This window comes from Pezoporus wallicus, unplaced genomic scaffold (assembly GCF_028554395.1).
Source record: "Pezoporus wallicus isolate ANWC-B61680 ecotype Strahan unplaced genomic scaffold, APGP_CSIRO_Pwel_v1 contig_9719, whole genome shotgun sequence".
NCBI lineage: Eukaryota > Metazoa > Chordata > Aves > Psittaciformes > Psittacidae > Pezoporus > Pezoporus wallicus.
The window spans coordinates 1207358-1222208 of record NW_026642910.1 but is presented as its reverse complement, the minus strand read 5'-3'; the positions used below and the strand labels follow the sequence as shown (position 1 = coordinate 1222208).

General features: G+C 51.8%; 1 long non-coding RNA gene across 1 annotated transcript in view; it reads right to left on the bottom strand.

The window, feature by feature from the left end:
• LOC130611935 (uncharacterized) overlaps positions 1–1078 on the bottom strand; it is a 52927-nt gene extending 51849 nt beyond the window's left edge. Inside the window, exons 1-2 of the long non-coding RNA XR_008975356.1 lie at positions 977–1078; positions 801–900 (exon numbers count right to left, since the gene is read on the bottom strand). This is a non-coding gene — a long non-coding RNA (uncharacterized LOC130611935). The remainder of the gene's footprint in view (positions 1–800; positions 901–976) is intronic.
• Positions 1079–14851: the final 13773 nt, after the last annotated feature.

Sequence of the window (14851 nt, the reverse complement as noted above, 5' to 3'; positions counted from 1 at the left end):
ACTTCAGCCCCAGCTCTGCTTCCCAAACCCCCACTGTCTGCAGGTGGGCAACACAAGCCTGTATCTGCCTCAACACCACTCCTGGGCAACTGGCTCCTTCCTCCTCCATTCCTTTATCCTCTGAGGCTTTCCTGCATGCAGAGGACAGATGTCCACGGGACAGATGTCCAGGCTGCTGCCCTGGGGGATGTAAGTGCAGGATGAGGTAAGGCAGGAGGAAATGGGTGCTCTACACTGCAGGGAAGGACAGCTGGGGCTGTTCCCAGGCTCTGGAGTGCCTGGATTGATAAATACCAGAGCTGGACCTGAAGGAAGGCTGGGCATTCACAGCCAAGCTGCTTGGGAAGAAGCCCTGGCCTTTGTTGCACAATCTCCACTCAAGGCACTCACTGTACTCAGAGGGAAATGAGGGCTAAGGAAGTACACCCCCTCAGTGCTACAGAGCCCAAAACACAGCTCAGCACAGGCTCCAGCTTCCCACAACCCACACACACACACACACCCAATGGAAGCCACAGCACAACTGCAGCCTCTCTCAGAGCACACAGCAGTCTCAAGCTCGCCTTCGAAACCTCAGGGGAGAGCCACAGCAACAGCAAACCTGGAGCCTTCACTCCAAAACAACATTAAACACAAACCCAACTACTCAAAGGGAAGTGACACCAGCAAAGCCTTTAGTCTGGAGCTTTACAGCGTTCAGCAATGCAACCTCATGCTTCCTCAGACACGAGCAATTGATAAGGCATTCAAAGAGAGCTCCCGTTGGTTCCAACCATCCCCAAAGTTCACCCAGATCCTACCTTACCACACATGCAGCGATGCAGATCCAAGCAGGGCTTTCTCTGCTGCATCAAGCTGCCACATGGTAGCTGAGGATGCTTTCAGTGTTGGAGAAAAGACCTGGAAACAGAGGGAAAGGAAAGGCTTAAGTCTTCAGAGAAATCCCAGCCTCCTTGCTGCTCCTCAAGTCGTCCACCTCTAAGGTCACTGCAAGCTCTCACCACAAAGGGGATCTCAAACATGCCAAGAGAGCTGCTTCTCTCATCCCTTCCCTAAAGAACTCAGCCTCCACTGAGCCTGGTTTATAAACTCCTCACCCCCTGCAGGACAGGTTAATGGGAGCCACCGGGTTCCTCCACCTCTGCAGGTGGGACAGTTTGCTTCGTCAGCTCTCTTCTTCCTTGCTGCCCAAACAGGCAGAGGTGGCCCAGGGAATTGCCTCTGGATCCACTTTAAACCCTCTATGGCTGAGTGGTACCAGGGGCTTGGGAAGTGCTGGGGTTTTCCAATGTATCTGCAAAGCCCATAGGATCCCTGGGCAAGAGATCCTATGTGAGTCGCACCTAAAACCCCATACAACACATACACATTAGCATCCCAGCCTGGTTTGGGTTGGAAGGGACCTTAAAGCTCATCCAGTTCCAACCCTGCCATGGGACACTTTCCACTATACCTAGCATCTCCACGGCCTCCTCTGGACTCATTCCATGTTTCTCTTTGCTTTTGCATTCCCCATGTACCAGCCCTGGTTTCATCCCAAAGCCCAGCTCTATCTCCTTTTCCAGCTTCTCCTCTTCCAGGACACAACTACCACTTGCTGCGTGCCTGTACTAGAAGTGAAGAGCCCAAAGTGAACCACTTCCATGCAAGCCCTTCCTCTGAAGTACCCAGTGATGCTAAACCATAAATGCCTCGGGAACAAGCTTCACTCTTAGGATTGTTACTGTTCCTTCATGGATTTGGGAAACCTTGTGATAAGCAAGAGGCACTGATGAGGCTGGCACAGGAGAAGGGATGGGGGCAAAGCTTCTCCTCACCAGGTTTCCCACCTGTGCCTATTGCAGCCCATCTCCTGCGATGGCTCCCATCCACACAGAGCTCTGACATGAAGCAGCCTGCTCTGGAGGTCGGGGGGCTGTTGTGGAGCCCCACACAGCTGTTAATCACAGGATCTCTCCGGCTCCCAGCAGCTGTGTGCTGTTTATCTTAGCCTGGATATCTCCTGGCCGAGCCTGGGGAGAGCAGGCTGTGCAGCCAAGGCAAACACAAAGGGGAGACTGCAGTTTGCACACAAGGGTGTGCACGTGTGTGCTCTGTGTGTGTGTGTGTGCACGTACGTGTGCGGGTGTGTGTACACGCAGACTCTGTTCACAGCCCACTGCTGCGGCTGGAAGGGCTCTGGGTTGAAATCAGCGTGGGATGTGGTGGATGTGTTGGCACATATAGAAGGGGAGTGTAACTGCAGCTCCAGAGCGTGAGCAGCAGGTCCAAGGGGGGGGATTCTCCCCCTCTGCTGTGCTCTGTGAGACCCCCCCTGCAGTCCTGGTCTAGCTCTGGGGCAACAGCACAAGAAGGACATGGAGCTGTTGGAGCGAGGCCAGAGAAGGCCATGGGGATGCTGCAAGGGCTGGAGCAGCTCTGCTCTGGGGCCAGGCTGAGAGAGCTGGGCTGGGGCAGCCTGGACAAGAGAAGGCTCCTTAAGGGGAGCCCTTAGAGCAGCTCCAGTGCCTAAAGGGGCTGCAGGAAACCTGGAGAGGGGCTTGGGACAAGGGATGTAGGGACAGGACAAGGGGAATGGCTTTAACCTGCCACAGGGGAGACTGAGATGAGCTCTTAGGCAGAAGCTCTTCCCTGTGAGGGTGCTGAGGCGCTGGCACAGGGTGCCCAGAGAAGCTGTGGCTGCCCCATCCCTGGCAGTGTTCAAGGCCAGGTTGGACACAGGGGCTTGGAGCAAGCTGCTCCAGTGGAAGGTGTCCCTGCCCATGGCAGGGGTTGGAGCTGGATGAGCTTTAAGGTCCCTTCCAACCCAAACCATTCTGGGATGCTATGAAACATTATTACCCCTTCATACCAAGAGAGACCAGAATACACAATGACCACAGCTGATCATTTCCAAAGAGCACCAGGACATTCCCAGTCTGACCTCCCCAGTCAGACAGTGGAGCCGGGGCAGGACCCCTGCCTGGAAATCCATCCCAGGCAGCAGCAGTTTAGGACGATGCTGCCCCATGAGCGCAGAGCCGAAGCCGTTTTGACAGAGGGAAGGGGTGAGGAGTGGGAGGTTGCACACAACGCGACTGGGAAAACAAAGTCGAGGGCTCAGTTAATAATGTGTGGTCTGAGAAAACAAACACCACTCCCCATCAAGACCCCAGCTCAAATAAACTGGTGCTCTTGTCATTAAACCCCACCAGCTGCAGCTCTGGTTTCTAGTGTCAAATTTAAAGGGACCATAGAGCAGAGAACAGCACCCTTTGGAGCACTTTAAAATCCAGATGTGGCTGAAAGACACCATGAGCTGGACTCATCGCAACCTATACCCAGTGTGCTGCAAGTGCTTCAGCTTCTATGGAGGGAGCCTAAGGTGAAGGGGATGGTTTCTTGTCTGCAAAACCATGAAGGCCCTGAAAAGGTGGATGTGTGGAAAAAGGGCTGTTTGTGCCCAAAGTGACCCATGCCCTGTGGAGCTCTTTCTGCTCCCTCCTTGCAACAGGTAAACCCCAGACCTGAGAAACCAGGCCTAGAACTAAAACCCCTTGAGCTTTAAGGGAGTGGAGGGCTCCATGCTCTGCTCAGGTTGCCCTTTCATGCCTGACTGTTGCTCATCAAGGCCCTAAGGCTAAGAATGAAACAACGGAGGGTGAGGGCTCCCTCTGACAGCTTAGCTGATGGTTGGGATTAGGGACTGGCCCACACAGCTTTCCATTAGAGCACTGTGCAGACACAATGTTGTGGAGAGACTGTGCTTCATGGCCAGGAAAAGGGCATCAAGGCCCCAGACCTTCAGGGAAAAGGGGAGCATGAGGACTTGGTGCAAACAGAATCATTGACTCATTGAATGGCTTGGGTTGGAGAGGACCTTAAAGATCATCTGTTTCCAACCTCTGTGCTCCTATGGATTCAGAGCTGGCCATCAGTGTGTGTTCTCAGTGCAGAGTGAAGTTTCATTTGCACGGAGTTTGCCTTCTGGGTACCTCCAGGCACAGTTTCATTTCATTCTAATGGCACATCCATCACTTTAAACCCCTTTGCAGCATCCCTGATTACTGCCCAGGCTGCAGGCAGCATCTTGAGGCTCTGCTTCTTTCTTCCACACAGTCTGTGTTCCCCTAGATGAGCCTGAGCATCTTTCCTTACTCCACAGTAAGGCTATGAATCACTTACCAGCCTTCTCCAAGCACTGCCCAAGATCCCCTGCTGCACTTGGGGTGGTGCTGGGTAGCTGAGGTGTCTCGATTGCTTCCCTTCTTTTGCTTCCTGAAACATTAAACAGATTTTCTCACATAGCAATAGGAGTTCTCCTCCTCCTGGGCAATGGCTGCTCTTCTCTTTTCTAGGAGAACTTGTGATTGGGAATGGCAGAGGAAAAGGAAGTGAAGTGGTTCTTGTGCCAGAATCCCTCCTGGCATCCCTCCCATGTCTAGTTTCTCTTCCATTAGAACGATGGAGTAAAGTTGGAGCAGAATCAGCTCTCTGATCCCTTGCAGTGGTACACAAAGGGGTAGTGCCATGCAGGCACCAGCGGTGGGGAAGGAGAATAGCCTCAGAGTGTTTATGAGCAGTCATAACCTTCATCAAATAACACTCAAGGATATGTAAAGAAATCTGTTCCACCGCAGCCTCCCAAGCCAAATAAAGGACTAAATGGGACTTCTATCAAGCCATGCATGTTGGGTTCTAAAGGAAAATATCCCCTTTTCTTGGGGAAGAGCCAAAGCTCCAGAGGAGCCGCCCTAGATCAAACCAGTGGCCAAATCATGCCAAGCATTCAGCCTCCTGCTGTATCCAGCTCCAGGGCAGGGAAAAAAGGGGATGCCCTGGGATGAACCCGGCCACCACGTCTATGTATGGGTGGAAGAAGATGCTCCCCCAAGCATCACAGATCTCCGTGTACCCATTTCGCTTTGTAGGAGCTGCATTGTCTCCCTCTCCCCTGCTTTAGTTTCTAGATGACGTAGAATTACATGGGAAAAGGCAAAAAGCAGAAGAGAAACAGACCCAGTGTAACAGAGGTGCATGTAAATAATCACTGCCCTAATCCCCTTTGACAATGAAAGATATCCAACCCCAAAGTGTTCCCGTCTGCAACTCAACCTGCAACTACAGCACAAGGAAGTGGTGTCAAAAGGGGACTTGGGTTCCCAGAAAAGCCTCTGTAGGGCCCCCAAGGCAAGAAACCAGAGCAAACTTCCAGACATAACATGTGAGAAGTGCAGGCCTCACAAAGGGACATGTTAACCTCCGCTGGAGACACAGCCGCCAGGAATGCGGAGGGAAGGAAGACTTGGAGCCCAGATGCAGTACCTGCCATGCTTCCCAGCTCAGATCCAGCAGGCTGGGGTATGTTATCCCATGGGGGCTGAAGTCACTTGAAACCAGGCTGGACAAAGAAGACTGGTCTGTTCTCCTCCATCCTTGTGCAGCTTGATGGCTGATGGAAGAACATTGCTTGGTGCAGGAAGAGGAGACCCTAGGCAGAGAGAGGGGATTAAAGAACATGACTGTGGTTTCAGTTCTTTTCCCTGTGTCACTTCTATCCCTGAGGATACCCAGTGGGGGAGGCCCATAGCACTGCATGGGCAGGACTGAAATCCTCCTGCAGGCAGCACAGGTCACCCGGGGAGCAGAGGGAACCTCCAATTGAGCAGGTACTCATGTCCATGTGAGGACATCTGAGACTGATGCCTCCTTTGCAGTCAATGAAGATACTTAAGAAGAGAAGGAAGAGAATCCTAGAATGGTTTAAGCTGGAAAGGACCTTAAAGATCATCAAGTGGTGGTCCCATGGTCAGGGACACCTTCCACTAGACCAGGTTGCTCAATAAGAGAACCCCTAAGAGAGCATGAGCAATGTCCCACAGTGCAGCAGAAAGAGCCCCACTGGTCTGTAACATTTGCATGCTGCACCCTCTGCCTGCACAGGAAGCAGCAGCATCCCAGAGGAAGGGAAATACTAAGAGGGAAGTAGGAAAAGGAGCAGCAGAGCTGCTCAACTGTGGCATTTCACAGCTTCTCCTCCTGCCATGTGTGGTGTTGGCTGCGTTTTGTCTTTCTTTATCCAGGGCCTCCAGACACAAGAATCCATTGGTATTGAATTCCCGCTGCATGCGACAGGATCCCTTCCCTTCTCCACTGGGGAGTTTCTCTTTGCTGCTTGGGAATGTTCCAAGGAGATGGTTTCTCATCGGAAAATGCCGATACCCTGAAACCAAATCCCTTGGTGGGAACGTACCCACTGCATGGGAAAAGGTTCTTCAAACCCAGGCTGGAACCTTCTGCTCCCCATCACCACGGCAAGGGAAGGGACACCTTCCACTAGAGCAGGTTGGTCCAAGCCTCTATGTCCAGCCTCACCTTGAACACTGCCAGGGATGGGGCAGCCACAGCTTCTCTGGGTGTTCCAGTGCCTCAGCACTCATTTCTTCCTGAACCTTGCTGTATAATCCTGAAACAAAGCTGGAAAAGGGCTTCAGTGGGAGAAGCTCCCACCTGGGACCTGCCCCACGCTTAGTTTATAGGTTGGTGTGGTGGCCTGGTGGGGTTCCCAAGAGTCCCATCAGCAGCGATGGCTGAGACAACAGCACCACCTTGTGCCTTAGCTTGGCCTGAGGAAAAGGCGAAGGGACAACCCTAAGGCTCCCTCTCGCGGCTTCTGCAGCTCGCAGCTCACAGCGACCAGGGTGAGATTGCTCTGCACATCCCCTCATGTGCGGGGTTAAGAAGCGAAGGCAAACCTGAGCTTGCAGCTTGCCAGCTCCTCAAAGCGAAGCGTTTTGGAGCAGCAGGACATGGCACGTTCATGCCAAATCCATCCCCAACAACCTGGGTCCTCATCGTGCAGACAGAGATCCATGCTATGGGTGGACAAGTCTGGATTTGATGGCTCAGACCTGCTGCTGCAGAGCATGGAGCAGTATTTCAGGATCTACCAGGATGGGCAGGGGGGTTGGAACTGGATGATCTGAAGGTCCTTTCCAACCCAAACCAGCCTGGGATTCTTTGATTCACTAAATCCACTTCCAAAAAGCCATCTCGAGGGTCCTTCAAGAGCTATTCAAAGCCAAAGGAAGGGTCTCCATCCGCGACCTGTTGCAAAACTTAGAGGCAGGAGGAGTTAAATACCACCTTCTTGGGCAGTTGAGGGTTATTCCTGAAGGATGCTCACTGCAAACATGCTGATGGTGGTCCCAAGGCTTTCACCACCTGCAGTTTCAAAGCTGGCCCCACATTCAGCACAGAGCTGGGGGGGGATTTGCTTACATGAAGCAGTCCCTGTTCTTTCCCAAGTGATTTCTTCCCCTACTCCAACTACTTCTGACTTCCACATGGTGGGGAAACTGGGGCCAGAATGATGCAGAGGGCTCCCAGACTGCACAGCTCCTCAGTGCTGCCTTATCTGCCAGCGCTGGGGCAGCACTCCAGGCCAAACAGAGCTGCTGCCAAGCTGAAACCACGAACCTTTGCTTAAGGACAATATGAACTACAGGACCAAGAGCTTTTCAAAGGGAATTGGTAGCTTTAGATGGAGCTTTAGCTCCATCTTTGCAACACAAGAGAAGGAATGCCAGTTTCTCATGTTAATTTGCTCTCTGGATGTTTCAGGGTACCTGAGGTCCATTCCTCGCCTCACCCACATCACTTCCTCTGTGCAATCCCACTTCCTCATTCCTAACCACTGTGCGCCCACCTTCACCCCTTCTGCATCCTCTACCTCCTGCAAACACTTGTTCAGTATGGATGAGATAATGTCTCTTCAATCTGCATCCCAGGAGAAAAAGGAGAGGTTAGTGTCATTCTTGGCTTGGAAACGGGCAGCCTGGCATGGAAAGGAATGCGATCAAGAAGAGCCATCACTGGTGTTGATTTCCAAGCCCTTGGGGTGTGAAGTACTTGAACATGAGCTGTTCTAAGGCAGCTTTAGGGCTTCAGGTGAACCCTGCTGAAGGGGGTGGAGGGTAGAACAGGTTATTTTCGGTGGTGGAGCATCACAGCCCATCATGCCTATTTATACCGCTATTTTTACCTCAGGACAGGAGAGCAAAGCGAGGGACAGGGCCTGCATCCTGCTTTTCCATGCCAGTGATGACAGGACCATTGCCTCAAAGCACAGGGGGCTTTTCAGGTGGTCCATAGGGGCTGCTTTGGAGATGCACATAAATCTGGGATAAACATGAACCAATCTGAGATAAATAAAGCTCCTGAACCATGTCAGAATGTATTTGTGCTGCAGGGTGTTGAAAAGGAGTCCATGAACCAGTTTATTACAACTCACCTACATGAACAAAAGCAAGAGCTTAATAGAGCTTGATGGAGTGTAGGGAGCCCCAAGCTGTTCAGTAACAGCACACTGCCTCTTCAGATAGCAATGTAGAGCATTGTGAAGGCTCTTTACCAGTCAGTCATCACCTGTCTCCACTGCTTTGTCACAGAAGGAGCAAACTCCATCCTCTCAATTGTAACAACAGTCATTTCCCTAGGGGAGCATCTTCCTCCCCCAAGACCGCATCCACAGAGGCACAGGAGGCAAGGTGGGTGAGGAATTAAGCATACTGGTGCTTGCAGCATGTGCATGGTGCAGACAAGGGGGGAATCCAAGGATTTATATTGGCCTACTCACACAATGACATTGACAAGATCCTTACCAGCACAAGAACATGTTCCCATTGCACAGGTTCCTCCAGAGGCCACGACTGGACAGCATCAGAGCACACAGAGAAGAGATCACTGAGTGCTAATGCTCCACAAGGCCTCAGAGATGAGCAAACTACAGAACATGATGCAGAGAGCCCATCCAGTGGTGGGGTTTGTGCAACGAACAAGTCCTAATTGCTACCTGCCATCAGATGGAGGGCATGAGCTGTCAGCTTGGTTAGTGGCAGAAGGAGCCGAGCATCCTGCATCAACCAGACATGAAAGGATGAACAAGCAACCTGACAACCTGATCTTAAGTGATAGTTCAGTTTCAACTACTCTTTCTCATCAGCCTGTATCATGATAGCTCAGAAGGCACTCAGAAATGGAATCACTGCAATTCTTCACTATAAAAGCACTGGCACAAGGTGTGCAGAGAAGCTGTGGCTGCCCCAGTGTTTCAAGGCCAGGCTGGACACAGGGGCTTGGAACAAGCTGCTCTAGTGGAAGGTGCCCCTGCCTGTGGCAAGGGGTTAGAGCTGGATGAGGTCCCTTCCAAACCATTCTATGATGACTTCTCCGAGGGGCATGGCTCAGAGCTGCTCTTACAGCATCGTGCACATCACTGCAATCAAGTGAAGCTATTAAACAGCAAGTGCTTCCCATGAAGCTGACAGTTTTAATCCCTGCGCTGCCCTCCCTTTTCACACACCGGTGGCTGGGGCCTTTCCCCACTGCGAGGGGCTTATTGCCCCCCCCATTTCTCCAGCCTTATTGCTCCTTCCCACTCAGCTGAGAATTAAAAGACGCAATAAAGAGACCTTGAAGCAGAGGGGGAGCGTCTGGGGAGGGAAAGCAGGTTCCTTGTTCGAGCCTGGGATTCATCTGCCTCTCCCCGTGGAGATAAAGAGGCCCTTTCACCCCAGCAACCAGAAGGTTGAAGCTGGATATGTGCTTACCAGCCCCGGCCATGGCTGGGAGCTGCCAACGGTGACATTTCTCCCTCAGATTAGACAACCGCGGCGCAAAACCGCATTAAGAGTTGCTGGGGAGACTGGTCCTTCATAAGGCTGCACGCTTGGGAGCGAGCTGCTGTAGCTATGAAACCAAGCCCCAGCGGGGCTCCAGCCCCTTTCTGCAGATTAAGGTTAATAAGAGGCTCCCCAGCCCACCGTGCTGCCCCAGCAGAGAGAGACTGGGCACAACTGGGAGCCCAGCGCCTCTCATATCCCCACCGGCGAGCGCGCTGCGCCCGGCTTTTGTTCCCTGCTTCTGCCCAGTGAGTTTCATTACAGATATCCTCTTATAAGGCACACACAGGGGGCAAGCAGGCCCACACAAAGAGAAAGAAAAGGCTGCCTGCTTGAAACCCACTAATTACAGAGCTGGGGGCTTCCCCGGTGGAGGATTCGGATGGATTCGACATGGCAACGTTTCACACGTACGGCCCCTCTGGAGGGGAGCTCCCGGCTCCATTTCATTCCCAGCCAGCTGGGCTGGCAGGGGAACTTATGCCCCAAAATGAGTTCCCAGAAGGGGACAGTTGCACTTTTATTGCTTGCTTTGAAAGCGTTTCACTGCTGCCCTCGGATGGGGAGGACAAGGGCTGTAAGCTGGCTCACTGTTACAGCCACTAAGGATGGGAATTCTTCTATGCGGTCAGCACCTATTTTAGCTGAATTTGGAGATGCTGAGCGAACCGTTCAAGCCAGGCTGTGCTCTCAAGGTGCTTGTAAAGACAAGCACATTCTCTGTCTGTCCTTTCACAAGGGAGGTACAAACATAACCCACAGATAAATGGATGTGAGTGAAGACTGAAGCATGACTCACTCGCCATAGGTACTGCGTGGTATTCTTCAGCTCAAGCTGAAGGGGTTCGCACAGCATCCGAAGCTTTGCAGCAATGGGATGTTTGCACAGCTCTGGAGCAGGGTATCAACCTCATACCATGGCCAAAATCAGGCAGGAGGTCCTGGAGAACAGGACTCCAAACTGCCTCCTCCCTGCTCAAAAAGGGTGTTGGCATCACACACCACTCCTGTGCCCTAACGCATCCTTGTATGGTGCGCACTGACCTGAAAAGGGACCTGTTTGAGGCAATTCTACACCATTTCCCTAGGGAATGCACCTTAGGGCCAGTTTTCCACCTTCTTTGGTGCTTTGCCAACGACTGTGGGACACGTGCAGCACATTCTGCAGGGGCAGGACTGATGGAAAGAGCCAGAAGACCCTGTAATAAAGATGTTTCTGCCATCAGCATACTTACTTTTAGCCAGCTACCCTCATCAAAGGAGCAGCATGTTCATCCCTTTTGCAGTCTCAGGGGGTGATGTACAATCATGTGATGGCCTATAGTAACAAAGGTGCTGTCACGGCCCCATAGTACTAACAGTCATCCCTGAACCCAAAAGCTCACAAACTCAACATCTACCAGGGCACATGTAGGTGCATGGACCTGTTACTCTTGGGCCAAATGCAAAGTGGGAGTGGATTTGCGGGTTCAGGTACTAAAAATGAGTCCCAGGTTCGTTGTTTGTCCACTGATAAAGACAGGAACATTCCCAATACACAGCCCCAAGCCTGGCATTTAGCTCCCAAACACGGCTCTCGCTTTGCTTCTCTCTCTTCATTCCCATCATCTTTCCTTCCTCTCCTTACTTACTTGCTCATTTCCATGCTCTTCATTTCCTGCAGCCCAAGCCCTGCTGCGCCCAGTCACTGCCTACATGGGATTGTGCATTACAGCCCCTGCCTCTGGAGGGAAAGGTCAGGGAGGGAGGTTTCGTGTGCTGAGAAGAAAGGCAGCAGCAGACAGAGAGAGAACACTCATAAAGACCTGGCTGTGAGCCCCTCTGAGAACCTGTCAGCTTGGGGAGGCTCTAATGGCTTTAATCTGCAGTACAAGGGGATTAAAAGCCTCCTTCTCCCAGGACAAAAGAGCAAGGAGTGGAGCGGAAGGCGACAATGAAGCCTGCAAAGGGAGGAAGGGACAAAGTTAAAGAGCATCGGGATTTCAAGAGCTCCATCTTCCAGGGGGGATAAATGTGAAGAGGCCTGCATGGAAAAGGGGCTTTGCTTTTGCTTTGCCACACTGAGCACACCCACACTTGAGCCTTCAGCCATCAAGGCAGCTTATGTTTGCCTTGGTGGATGTGCAGGGGCAAAGGAGGAAGAAGGGGAAGCAGTGGGTTAATGAGGCTCTGCCAATGTAACCCTATGGTTTAAGCAGTAGTTTATGGTCTTTGATCCTAACCCCCCCCCCAGCACATCCCTCAAACCCTCCTTGCCCTCAAGGGCCATGGAAGAGGGAAGGGGCCTGGGAACAGGAAGGAAGTACATGGAATTACAGGACACTCTCCTCAAGTACCGCCTGAGCAGCCTTTTCAAGTGCTCAGCGAGGCTGGGACCTGAAGAAAGTTTAATTGAAAAGGAATGAAGGAGACTTGAAATACTTGTACAAAGGGAAAAACACTGGGAGAGAAAGGCCAACGAGCCACCAATGCAGACAAGCTGCACTCCAAAAGGGAAACCAGGTATTCAAGTTTCAGCATCGCTTATGCACGACAGGAAATGGGGTTTCTTTATGCTGGATGCTAACCTCAAATCAAGGCAGGATTGAGCTGCTGCATCAGTAGAGAGGTCTGGGCACAGTTACAGTGTTCTCAAAGACATGAGGACTCTTCCCCCATCTGGAAGTAAGGACATAATTGAGCATGAAGCAATGGCAACACAGGTAAGGCAAGCATCCAGGAGTCCAGAGTTTCCTCCTATTAACACACTCACCAGCCTAAAGCACACTGAGAAGTGGGTCTCTAGCAGTCCACTGTGTTCAATGGGATGGCAACACTCGCTCTCGAGTCCTGCACTGAGCTCTGGCATCCAGAGAAGGCCATGAAGATGCTGCAAGGGCTGGAGCAGCTCTGCTCTGGAGCCAGGCTGAGAGAGCTGGGCTGGGTCAGCCTGGAGAAGGGAAGGCTCCTGAAGGGGAGACCTGAGAGCAGCTCCAGTGCCTAAAGGGGCTGCAGGAAACCTGGAGAGGGGCTTGGGACAAGGGCCTGTAGGGACAGGCCAAGGGGAATGGCTTGAACCTGGCAGAGGGGAGACTGAGCTGAGCTCTTAGGCAGAAACTCTTCCCTGTGAGGGTGCTGAGGCGCTGGCACAGGGTGCCCAGAGAAGCTGTGGCTGCCCCATCCCTGGCAGTGCTCAAGGCCAGGTTGGACACAGGGGCTTGGAGCAAGCTGCTCTAGTGGAAGGTGTCCCTGCCCGTGGCAGGGGTTGGAAGTGGATGAGCTTTAAGGTCCCTTCAACACAAACCATTCCATGATTCTCCAATCTCATGTATCATCTACCTTCCCAGCTCAGGAGAGATGCTCCCAGGCCCAGTGAAATGCCTAATGCAGGTTCTCTCAAGTATTTTAGCAGCTCAGCAGTGCTGGGGCTGGCTCCTGCCCCGTGCACAACTTGTACCCAGAGGAGGGAAAAAATAAAGACTTTGTAACATAATAAGCAAGTTCCAGACAGGAATTAGGGTATAGGATATCCAGTGGAGACAGGGGGGCTGGAGTGGCATTAAGGTAGGAAGAATATAATTACCTGAACTGGCCTGTGGCCAGCACAACAGCATGATTGCAAGAAACCAGAAGGGCCAAAACCTGCATTTTCCATTTAAATCCAGAAAGATGGCAAATAGCAGCATCCCGATTCCATTCTTCCACCTCTGGGCTGGAAGGAAAGCTCTCCTGATAGGTTTTCACTCCTAAAAGCTATCCCCGTGGCCACAAAGACAGAGCTCACCCCCAGCTTCCTTTGGGAAGCCCTCCCATCGCATCCCTGGATCTCAAGGCAATGCCTGCAACCTTGCAGTGCAGAGAACAGAGCATCCCACTCCCCATCACTGAGCAATAAAGCCCCACTCGGTCCCAAATATAGGCAGGAACAGGTTTCCTTCTCTTGAGCACAGCTCCTAAATGGATCTGGTATTCATTAGCCACTGCTCTGCAGAGATAAATGCTTCATCCTCTGGCTGCTGACACTGGAAATGGCCCAATCTCCCCTGGGGTGGATGTTATTAAGGGGAACTTGGCTTCGACCCCGCTCCCCACATCATGTGCTGTACAAATGCTCCCTGGCTCGGAGGTAATGGATTTCATGGGGTGGATGGGACCTTTCCACTGGCAGAACTAATCCACAATAATACATGCCCCAAGTACTCATTGTATCAGGTTTTGCTTCCTCCCCTCTATTTCTTTTCCTTAGATGTAATATTTCACTTTTCACGTGGAATTGCTCATTTTCAGGCATTCTTCATTTCCTTTTAGCTTCCCAGTTTTCCTCCTCCCGGCCCAATAGCAAGGGGAGCTTCCTAAGCAGCACTGCCCAAAGGATGTGGAGATGGGGCTGCATCACCCTGGGTGGCTTCCATTTCCCTGCAGGAGAAAGGCCAAACATCTCTGCTCTCACACTCACTGCAGAGCCTAAATCCACAAGTTTGCTTGTCAGGGAAGAAAAAGCAATGCTGATGCTACCAGAGAGGGGAAAAACTGTCCCCATTCCTCACCAAGCTTCTAAGGAATCGCGTCTTTGCCATGGATATGCCACTGTGTTCCAGGAGCATCCCAGCCCCAATGCCACCCACCCTCCCACTCTCCCCCTTCCTTACTCTTCTCTTCCCAAGGGCTTACAAGCAGTTTAGGAGCAAAGGCCCATTTTAAACCCCAACACAGAAACAAGTTTGAAAGGCAGTATTATTGTACACAGAGACATAAGTTACAAGTACTTGGGAGCATCACTTTGCTCCCCATTTCAGAACAAAATAGGCTTTCAAGACAGGGCACTTCCACAGACTTGAAGCATCGCACCACAAATACCTGCTACAAGGGTTTGAACACAGGAAATACAACAGGGAGTCAGCGCATGGTGGTTCTTTACTCCCAAAACACCAAGCTCTGGCTCAACACAACTCCTATGTAACTTACAGTGGGGTCCCAAAGCTCTATACACTGCAATGAGTGTTGTACACGCAGATGAGCATCCAACTGTTTACTGCTCTATAGCTAACGTAACAGCAGCCTGCAGCCTTTCCTTGGGATCAAACTTTGCCCACTGTCACAGCATCCCAGTGAAGCAGTGGCTCTGCAGCTGCACTCCAGCAGAAACCACCCTTTATGTCCATCAGGAGGGTTGAACATGGGATTACGTGCATTATGTCAGAGATAAGGGT